This window comes from Maniola hyperantus, chromosome 1, assembly GCF_902806685.2.
Source record: "Maniola hyperantus chromosome 1, iAphHyp1.2, whole genome shotgun sequence".
Lineage (NCBI taxonomy): Eukaryota > Metazoa > Arthropoda > Insecta > Lepidoptera > Nymphalidae > Maniola > Maniola hyperantus.
In genome coordinates, this window is record NC_048536.1 from 17,999,278 (window position 1) to 18,011,219 (window position 11,942).

Genomic DNA, 11,942 nt, shown 5'->3' on the forward strand with positions numbered 1-11,942 from the left:
AGCGACGTCAGAGTGAACTAGAGTGAGGGAACTCTCAGTTGGATTCTGAACTGACGATTATATGTCAAACTAGATGATGCCCGCGACTTCGTCCGCGTGGATTTCGGTTTTTAAAAACCCGTGGGAACTTTAAATTTTTCATGACAAAAATTAACCTATCCGTAGTAGCCTATCCCCGGGATGCAAGGTATCTCAGTATCACATTTCGTAAAAACATTAAAACGCATGATTTACGATTAAATTCCTTACAGCATCAGGGTTGAGGAGTTAGGACAAGTTAGATCCTCGAGTTCAACGATAAAGTCTTTATTCGGTAAGTAGGTACCTCCAATATCAATTAAACTTAAAGTTAGCCTTATCTAATTACTATATAAATCATGACCGCGTGGAATGGTGCCAAGAATACTGGCTGCATTTCCGCGCTGGACAGCCAGGCTGATCCGTTGCGCAAAAAATGAGCCAGCCCTTCTGTCACCAGATGAGGCTATTAATCGCGGTGAAATGTCTCGTAAAAAAATTTTAGCACTAAGACTCCATGGCCCCAGGGTCTCCACGGCAAACGGCACAAAAATGTAACTCTCTATAAGAGAGGCATACTTGCGCCGCTTGCCGTTTTCAGCTGTTTCTGCTGCGGCTCCCGGTCTTGATGCTGTCTTCCTGATATGACACGGGGCCAATGTGTCAACGCAAGTTGCGTCCCACATTAGCGCCCGTCCCCGTTCCCAGGGAACCAGCGTCAATCCATCAGGTCTCTTGCCATCATCCCGACTAATCCCTGCCGGCTCAATATGCGCAGGAATATTTATGGTGGCAAGAGCTCTTTTAATTGTATCGTTAAGCCAATATATCAATTTATAGCCGACAGTTTCTAAATCCCGTCAGTTAGTTGATCAATATAATTGTTATTAACCACTACTCCTGCGGTGGTATTTGGCGATATTGGGCGACGTCATTCAGTGTCGCACAGTTTTGCACACATCCGTCTGCGCTCGAGGCGCGGAGTTCGCATTAAGATATGCAAATGTTATTAGAAGCGAGCAGGCTTTATCGGCGATTGAGTGGCGTGATATACAGAGGTTTACTTGCATGGTAGAGCGGCTATCTGAATCAGTACCCTTATTATAAATGCGAAAGTGTGTTTGTTTCTTGGTTTGTCCTTCAATCACGTCGCAATGGTGCAACGGATTGACGTGATTTATTGCATGTGTATAGATAAAGACCTCGAGAGTGACATAGGCTACTTTTTATCCCGGAAAATTAAAGCGTTCCCACGGGATTTTTAAAAGCCTAATTCCACGCGGACAAAGTCGCGGGCATCAGCTAGTCTATATATATAAAAGGAAAAGCTGATTGACTGATCTATCCACGCACAGCTCAAACTACTTGACGGATCGGGCTGAAATTTATGCAAATAGCTTTTATGACGTAGACATCCGCTAAGAAAGGATTTTGGAAAATTCAAACCCGGAGGGGGTTAAATAGGGGTTTGAAATTTGTGTAGTCCACGCGGACGAAGTCGCGGGCATAAGTCTAGTCTAGTCTAGTCTGTGTATATACAGCGTGTTTGATAAATTAAAATATAGCAAACAAAAACGACGACGACGTCGACGTAAAAAGTGATTTTTAATTAAAGTTTCACTGAAAATTCTCTGCATGTTTTCGTAGTACATATTTTTTTTACAAGAAGTTTTTCGTGATTTCGGTGACTGAATGCAAATCTGCTCATTTCCAAGCAGCTAACGGCCAAAAGCGTCCTAAAATTGACTCCAAAGTTCGTGATTTTGATCAACATAATAGGTACAACTACAAAGTTTTAATAGTTTTTACTTCGTTATTTAGTAATTATTTCTTTTGTAAAATTTAAATTCTTGCAATTACTCCGTTTCGTTCGCCAGTTCCTTATTAATAATTGTCACTCAAAATGATTGTTTTCACTCGATTTGAGACTTTGTCCTCTCTGTCAGTAACATACAGCGTAAATATCTCTGGCCCGACTAGCAGCATTGTATCGGAGATGAGAGATAGCAGCATCATGATCATTAGCTGCAGAGTATCTAATCTCTGAAGTATATACCCACCGTTTAATGAACAGCATCCACGGGCGGGGACGACGCAGAAAGTGATTTTTAATCAAGAGTTTCGCTGGAAAATCTCTGCATATTTTATTTTACAATTTTTTCTCCTTTTTTGACTCCTTTGAAGTTTGATGAAATGTAATTTGAATAAATATTTTTCTATTAATCCATCCTATCCTACTAATATTATAAATGCGAAAGTGTGGCTCTCTGTCTGTTCGTCTGTCTGTCTGTCTGTTTGTCTGTTAGCTTTTCAATGCCCATCCGTTTAACTGATGTTACATATGCTACTTATGATTTCGGAAAATTAAAGAGTTCCCACGGGAAGTTTAAAAACTTAAATCTATGGAGACGAAGTCGCGAGCATCATCTAGTTCAGCATCATCATTATCAGCCGATGGATGTCCACTGCTGGACGTAGGTCTCTTGTAGGACTTCCATACGCCACGGTCTTGCACCGCCTGAATCCAGCGGCTCCCTCCTACGTCTGATGTCGTCCGTCCACCTAGTGGGGGGTCTTCCAACGCTGCGTTATATTCTGTCAAGAGACTTCGCAGGACCACAAAAGAATCCCGTACCCGAAGGGTGCTAACAGGACCCTATTACAAGCCTCCCCTGACCGTCCATTTGTCTGCCTGTCCGTCCGTCTGTCTGTCAGCGGGCTGTATCTCGTAAACCGTAATAGGTCCAGTTGAAATTTTCACAGACTTAAGTATTTCTTTTGCTTCTTTAGCAACAAATATTAATAAATTCCAAAATGGCCACCAAACAAATAAAAAAAAACCGGCCAAGTGCGAGTCAGGCTCGCGCAATGAGGGTTCCGTACTACAGTCGTATTTTTTCGACATTTTGCACGATAATTCAAAAACTATGATGCATAAAAATAAATAAAAATCTGTTTTAGAATGTACAGGTGAAGACCTTTCAGATGATACCCCACTTGATATAGTCACTCACTTCGAAAGTTGAAAATACTAATTATTAGTTCATGACCACAATTTAATTTTTTTTGTGTGATCTAACCCTAAATTCACGGTTTTCAGATCTTTCCCCAAATATCAGCTATAAGATCTACCTACCTGCCAAATCTCATAATTCTAGGTCAACGGGAAGTACCCTGTAGATTTCTTGACAGACAGACGGACAGACAGACAGACAGACAGACAGGCAGACAACAAAGTGATCCTATAAGGGTTCCGTTTTTCCTTTTGAGGTACGGAACCCTAAAAACGTAGTCTTATAACATGTACGATGGTTCGGAACCATTCGTGTTCGAGTCCAACTCGCACTTGATCGGTATTTTAAGTTCTCGTAATAAAAATACCTAATATTTAATAGGTACAGCTACGCCTTTTAAGTACTTGAAAACTTACCTAATGCCTATATTAAGGCGACATATCCCTGAACATTGCCAATAATTCACGTTTCAAAATCAAAGCAATGACATTGGCAGCTTCGGGAAGGCCCAGAAATCCCGTCCCGATCCGTCGTCAATCAGCAGCGGGTTGGCCGGATTAAGATATGCAAATTGCGTCAAACCTTCCGCCATACTGCCACCTGCACTGTGCCCATTGATATTGCCCATTGAAGCTTGTATACGCGGCCATATTTTATTTTAAAACTACCTACCTACATTTGTTCATAATAGTATGTATAGTATGTATGTAAGTATAAGACTACAGAGGAATGTGCAGTGCTCAGACAAGCCGCCAAGCGCTTACGAGCACGAAGAAACCAATATTGTAAGTGTTTTTTCTGTTTGTGTGGAAAAAAAAAAACTTGCACGAGGTGGCAATCGGGCTATGAAGGCGGGGGGACCGGACGCCCGCACACTCGCACGTCACCTGCCGCGTCGCGTACTATAAGGTTTGCTCTGTAAAGTACACTCCCAGTATGACAGGATTCAGAAATTCGACATGAGCGAAGCTCGAGCGGGTCAGGTTATTAATAAAATATTTATAAGAAAACTTACATTACGCAGAATTCCATCCATTATAACATTTTCATCACGAACCGAACTAACGAGGCAACTTTGTGGAGCAATTAAAATTATACCTACTTACTTACACTTAGGCTGACCGCAAATAGTGGCAAACAGTGGTTAATTCTGTTGTACACAGTCTGAACACTTAACTTAAATGACGGATCTAAATGTATTGCTGTCCTTATCATAATGCTCCCTGCGGAAAAGGATAGCTCTCGGTTTAGACTTTGTATCTTAGTGTGGCTAATACCGTTGTATACAATCTCTAAACTAAACTTAAATGGCACGTCTAAATCTATTGCTATCCCTTTCATAATGTTGCTTGCGGAAAAGGATAGAACTAGATTTAGACCGGTTACTTTAGTTTAGTTTAGAGATTGTGCATAAGAGAATCGGCCCCATTGTCGTTTAAAATTAATTGTTTCTAATACATGTTTTTCTGTCGACGTCATTGGTGTACGGAAAAACTTATGATTTAAAGTTTATTATTACACCTAAACTTGTTGTAAACTGTACATATTCGTCCTAAATAAATAAATTATTTATTAAAAAAAACAGAATTAGCCAAGTACCTACTATTATCTTAAGGGCTAATTCCACCTTCCTAAATCCTACATCCTAAATGGAATAGTGACCGTCAAACTAGCGAACTTTTGCCATTCAATGATACTTTGCCCAAAAAGCAATTTATAAGCAAATACGCTTTGTAGTTTTTTTGATAAATTAACATTTAAACCAAAGTTTGTTCGATTTTGATGGCGTGCAAAGTAATCTGGACTTTCAGCCAACATTGCCCGCATCGATTTTTCATCCAAATATAACTTTTAAAAATACGTAAAAAATACCATGACTATAATTATTTAAGGCTGTCGGCCTAGGTTTAAAAATTTGATTCTACCTATAATATAGCCATTGAACAACCATCCTTACGCTATATTTTATTACAAGTGTTCAAGTGAAATTATATTTCGTTCAATTGAATTAATTTAATAAACGATTTCAATAATTTTAATTTGTAAAGAATTTGGGGACAAAAATATGTAACCTAATTGCGCAAGTATTTATTTTAAAAAGGAAGTAGCAACTAATTAATTGCCTAGTAGTTACTATTTTATTAATATTTAACTATGAATAAGAATAGGTTTAGAAGAATAAGAAAGATCACGCAGTCATCCGATCCGAATCCGTGAAAATACAGATACTTATAAAAAATATACGTCATAAATTATGTCACAATGGCCCCACTAGCCCCTTGGACGATCTAACCTAAGGACGCGCCTCGCATGATTATTCCCCTCTGTCAATAGTAATGGATTTTTAATCCACTGCGTTTATAAACAATGTTTGCGGAATCGATTTTGTCATTGTCAGAATCGTTTTCGATGTGTGACGACGTCTTACACGCTGGGTGAAAAATGCCTGTTTGTGCCGTTAGTGAGTGCAAGAACAAATCAAACACATCAAATTTACAAAAAGATGGAATTTCATTTCATAAGTAAGTATTTTTGGTGTAATAAACGCTTTCTATAAATTAAATTACATAAATTATTATAATAAAATAACAATCGAGAACTTTACCGATTCAGTAATTGAGTACGTAATAATTCGGTAGAAACGAGTCACACTTCTCACGAGACTATATTTTGTTTTTTCTAAACAATTGCAACCCTCGGTATATACAAATTAGGTTAAAATTTGAATACGCGTGAACAGCATGAAATTACGTAGTAGTAAAAATAACACTAGTCTCGTGGGAAGTGCGGTATACTAAAGACGGAGAGCCAGCGCCCAAAAAACTGTTTGAATTTACTAAGGCTAATTTTTTGCGCATACTGACCAGCTCTGTCCCCATATTCTGCTGACTAACCATTACAACTTTTATTTATATGCAATATACAAGTTATATAACAATTTTCAGCCTTAGTAAATTCATTTTATTACCTCGCAGGTACGACACCTTTGATAGCGCACCTGAGTCACTGTTCTCAGGTTCACTTGACTGACCGCAGTATGTTTGTGTACGCAACCATTCTAATGAACTATAAAAAAATTAGCCTTAGTAAATTCAAACAGTATTTTGGGCCCTGGCTCTCCGTCTATAGTATACCGCACTCCCCACGAGACTATAGTGTTATTTTTACAAAATTTTTCAGTATTAGATTTAATTGCATAGGACATAAGGTTCGATTTTTAAGAATCATGTGATAGTGATTGCGGTTCGATTATCGATATCGATGAAAACATTTTCTTTATTATTAACGACTAAATTACCGTCTTCAAGTCAAGTAAAGAATAGTTATTATTAATTACCACAATTTTTTCGCTACCTGTACTTGTAATAAAACTGGTCGATTTCTGTGATTTCACGTACTTAATACATTTAAAAAAATATTAAAGCAACGCAATTTTAGTGATAGGCGAGAAACGGGGTAGGGTGTCTCTGAACTGGGTAATTTGTAGCTAAAAGGTGTACCTTTCTCAAGGATGAGGATTAGGTAATAATTTATCATAATCGTTTTATTTTTACAGATTTCGATATTTTTACAAAGAGAATCGCCAAGAATATACATAACATTAACCTAATGGTAAATAATGACGTGTTAAAAATAGAAGAGGCCACCGTGTGTGTTTACTAATTTATTTTCATAGTATCATATCTGTCTTATGGAATTTTGCTGTGGGGTAAAAGCGGCAGGTATTGAGAAAATTTTTGCATTGCTAATTTGTAAGGGCAATACGTGTAATATTTAATAACTTACATTTAATTTTTTTGGACAAAGAGTACACCATATTGGAATTACCATGTAAACCCAATGTGCAATAAATAAATGATTGATTGGAAAGAAAAAAACATTTTATTGATTGATATACCTACTAATTATGTTTGGTAGGCTTTTGCGCGGTCAGGTTTATTTGTATTATAATAATATAAGTCATTAATAAGCACATTTTCACTATCGAAATTTTAAATGAAAATTTCGTTATATAAAAAAATACAAAAGATTAAAAATGATATAAAATAAGTAAAAAAGTATGTGCATATTTTTTAAGTAAATATTTTTCTTATTTTTACGTTGCATTATTAGTTTTTGGGATAATTACCTATTAAGTGAGGTGAATGTATGCAAGAATACGCTACGCTGACCAAACACTGGTTTTAAGTAATTAAATACGAGTAATAAATTCTTACTTCTACTTTTGTTTCTGAAAAACTATCGATATATTTTAAAATATCGATACGGTAGCATCGCAAATCAATTTGACTGTCTTACACTCGTAATGTCTTTGTATGTTGATGTATATAACTTATTAGTGTGCGTAAAATGTAGTAGTGTTGAAGATTTAGATATGTGTGTGTTAATAATGACACAAAACTTTGTTGAGTGAGTGTGTCAAGTTGTCTATGTAGTGTTTCCTCGTCCCGCACCAAAAGTGACAGAAATTTTTATTCGTAATATTAGGCGCGTTACAAGTCCATAGGTTAGATCGTCCAAGACTAGCCCATACAAAATAACGCTGACTACTTGGGAACGTATTTTCACGGACTCGGATTGGATGAGTGTGTAACCACCCTAAAACTATTTTTTAAGAGATTATGTATTTGCACAGCTGATCTAAGTAATGCTAAGTAACGAGGTATCATCATCATAATATTATTCAATCCACCGGCCCACTATTTGATTAAGCCAGGAGAAGGAGAAGGAGTACAATTTAGGTCACAGTCTGCCACGCTAGCCCAGTGCAGATAGACATACTTCACACCCCTTTAAGAACAATATGGAGAACTCTCAGGCATCATTAAGGAGGTAGGTATACCTATTCAAAGTTAATATTACTCCAAGTAGGTAATTATAATAATATTAAGTCATTGTAGTACAATAGCGGGAAGATTTTACAATAATTAAAGTTCTGAACTCGCAGAACACGAGCGGAATGGAGAAGGTAGGAACTGCTCGAGGAATTTAGGTAGGTAATTAATACAATTGTGAATATATGAACGCGGTGCGAAGATGTCGTTATGTGTTATCTGTGAAGTAAAGTTTTTAATTGATTTTAGAGTTTTAGAGGAAGCTTGTATATAAGAAAATTAAAAAAGGCTTTTTAAGTACTTAGAAGTACTTTGATTACTACTAACTACTAAAATTTATTTTTTTATTAAGAAAGTAGAGAAACTCCGCACGTAGCTCTCTCCATCGCCCGCTGAGTGACTCTGAGCTTTCTTATGAGGCCCATAGTTAGCGATCATGTCTCGGATCCATATGTCATCACTGGCAACACGCACTGTTCGAAGACTGTGGTCTTCAAGCACTGAGGAATTTTGGACACGAAGACATCTCGTAGCTTCCTGAACGCTGCCCAACCGAGTTGGATTCGGCGGCTGATCTCTTTCTCGAAACTGGACCTACCCAGTAAAGGGTTTAACGTTCTCGAATTCTCAAAGATGTAATATACACAGATACGCAGAGTACATAATTGCAAATAACCAATTGTTTGCAAGTTCGAACACAAAGCGTGTAAGATTGTACTTTGGCGGTTAAGGCGAGTGGGTATTACGGAACTTTCCCGTGGAACTACCGGGAACTGCCGGGAACTACACTAGCTCAGAAGGAACGGGGTATAATAGAAATTGTATGTGCGCTCTGCGATACAATGTGATGTGGCATTGTAAATTGTTATCTCGTAGCAAACTTTCCGATCAAGTTGTATTGAGGTGGGTACACTGGTTATTGTATGCTGTGACATGTGTTTGGTTAACGCATATAGTGTGGGGCTCGTTAGTGTAGTGGTTAGCATGACCGACTACAGATGAGGTCGTGGGTTCGATTCCCGGTTCGAGCCAAAAATGCGAAACCCTCTGCGTTTTCTAATGTTTTCAGATTGTACGGTCGGTTACGGAGTGAAGTAGAGTGAGGGAACTTTCGGTTTGATCCTAAATCTACGATAAAATGTCAAATATTGGGCCATGGTGACGTGAAGTCATAGAAAAAAATAGGGCTACTTTGGCTATATTTTATAATTTTTAAATGCATATCAAAAATTGCGGATCGGCCGGATCGGGCGCGATCCTAGGAGACGCGGGTTCGAATCCTGCCGGTCCGCAATTTTTGATATAGTATTTAAAATTACTTTAGAGCTACCTGCGTCAAATGTACCTACTGGAGATTTGACGCCGTCAACATGAAGCCTCGACGTTTTAAGTTCCCTCTGTCGTGAACTGTGGTATCATCATGATCATAATCAACCCATCGCCGGCTCACTACAGAGCACGGGTCTCCTCTCAGAGTGAGAAGGGTTTTGCCCATTGTCTACCACGCTGGCCAAGTGCGGATTGGCAGACTTCACACACCTTTGAGAACATTATGGATAACTCTCAGGCATGCAGGTTTCCTCACGATGTTTTCCTTCACCGTAAAAGCAAGTGATATTTAATTAATTAAAACGCACATAACTCCGAAAAGTTAGAGGTGCGTGCCCGGGATCGAACCCCCGACCTCCGATTAGAAGGCGGACGTCCTAACCACTAGGCTATCACAGCTAATTCAGAACTGTGGTATAAGTGCCGCAAATTGCTAAGGCCGCCATTTTGGTAACATCAGCACTAGACTGAAATTTCGAGCTGATGGTATATTTTTATTTCGGCTGACGTAAAAAGGACGTCATTTCGATGTTAATTAGACATGGTTCCAGCCAGCGCAATAGCAATTTGCGGGACTTATAAACTGAAACATCATTCACTTCTGAATTATAAAAATACATACGAACAACAATGTGCACGAGCTGGAAAACTCAACGAAAACCGCAAAAGAAAACTCGTTAACCTAAATAATATGTTTGTTTTGTACTCTCATAGTGTTTCCCATTAAAATGGTAATGTAAGAAGGTATGGGCTCTTATTTAAATTGTTAAATGTACAAGTAGTTATTTTAAAAAAACGGGTTGGTGACGGTTCCGTACCTCAAAAGGAAAAAAGGAACCCTTGTAGGATCACTTCGTTGTCTGTCTGTCTTTGTGTCTATCTGTCAAGAAACCTACACGGTAGGTACTTCCCGTTGACCTAGAATCATGGGCAGGTAGGTAGATCTTATAGAAGATAATTGTAATCATCAATACTTATAATAAAACTGTAACAGGTCAAATTCTGTACATTGAAGATATTTTGAAAATTTTTTTTCGAGGGCACTCTATAATCGATACTGAACCCAAAACTGTAATTCATTTCATTTCATTCATCATCATTCATTTTTCTCTGTCTGTCTGTCTGTCTGTCTGTCTGTCTGTCTGTCTGTCTGTCTGTATCACGGCCGCGCATCACGCTGAAACTACTGAATGGATTCCAATGAAACTTGGTACGATTTGAGGTCATACTATGAGGAAGAATATAGGATACTTTTTATTCCGAAATTCAGCATGGTTCCCGTAGGAGAGGGGATGAAAGTTAAAGTATACTGAGTTGTAATTCATTAACGCGTAGTCCGATTTCATTCATTCTTTTTTGTTAGAAAGGGGATATTTTAAAGATTGTTCCGTAAATATTTCAAGGTCATCGGTTTTTAACCGACTGTCAAAAAGGAGGTGGTTCTTTTTTCTACATCGATTTTTTCGAGGTTTCTGGACCGATTTGCAAAATATTTTTTTAAATCAACAAAAAAAGTTTACGTCGTGGTCACATAAAAAATTCTGGATTCAACTCCTTAATCCTGATGCTGCAGGGTTACTGCCCGCCTGGGTTATCAAGATTCAGGAAGTGTTCATAGTGAATTCATATTGTAGGTACCAAGTAACGACTTTATTCTCAGACTTCAAGTCCCAACTCCTCAACCCTGATGATGTAGGGTACAGCACTCCTAAACTTTACTAGAGTAAAGGCAGTAGGGTAGGTACAGTCAGTACGCTTAGGAGCTTGTAACACAATTATAGGCGTACAATAGATAGCGATTGTTATCAAAACATAGGATTAGCGACACGGATATATTGTTGGTATAATTCCATTATCATATACACCGGGGAGATGTCGATGCCTATTGTGTTATACGTTAACTCCTCGTTGGTGCAGTAGTTAGTATGTTCGAATACGGATAACGAGGTTCTAGATTCGATTCCGGGTTGGACGCTAAATGTGAGTTACAGTCATCATGATCAACCCATCGCCGACTCACTACAGAACACGGGACTCCTCCCAGAGTGAGAAGGGTTTGCCATAGTCTACCACGCTGGCCATGTGCGGATTGGTGAACCGTTCACCGTTAAAGCAAGTGATATTTAGTTATTTAAAATTAGAAGGTGGATCACAGCTTTGACAGTACCCGGCAGGAAATATTGTACATCGACCTTTAGAAAGAGGTAGCGGTTTCGTAGAACGTTGTCTCTGTCGTTGTACACCGGAAGTCGCACGCATCAGCTAGTTAAAAAGTCCGGTTAAACTTTAACTTTTCTTTGGGAATATTCTAATTTTCAAACCGGCTCAGATTTTGGTTTGGGAGGCTTCGGCCACGCCTATTTACCACTCTATAGAAGCAAGATAAAGTAGTATAGAATTCCGGTCCGGTCGATTAATGGTACCTATGTTTATCAAGATTTAAGAATGTCTCTACAACAATGTGACGAATTCTTCACTGTTTTCATCTTTTGATGACATTTTGAGCAAAATTTGTCCTGTAGTATCCTGAAATTCACCAGAATTTGGAGTGTGCTAGTTTCATCTAAAATCATAATACTTAACGCACGAGTGAATAATCCCCTATGTTATCCGCGATTTGACTTGATTAATAGCAAATATTGGCGATACAACAACACGTTGCTGAAACATGAGGTGTGTTGTTACAACAACTCTGTTTGTTACCTTTATGCTAATGTGAAGGTAACTTTTATACCACACGACATAA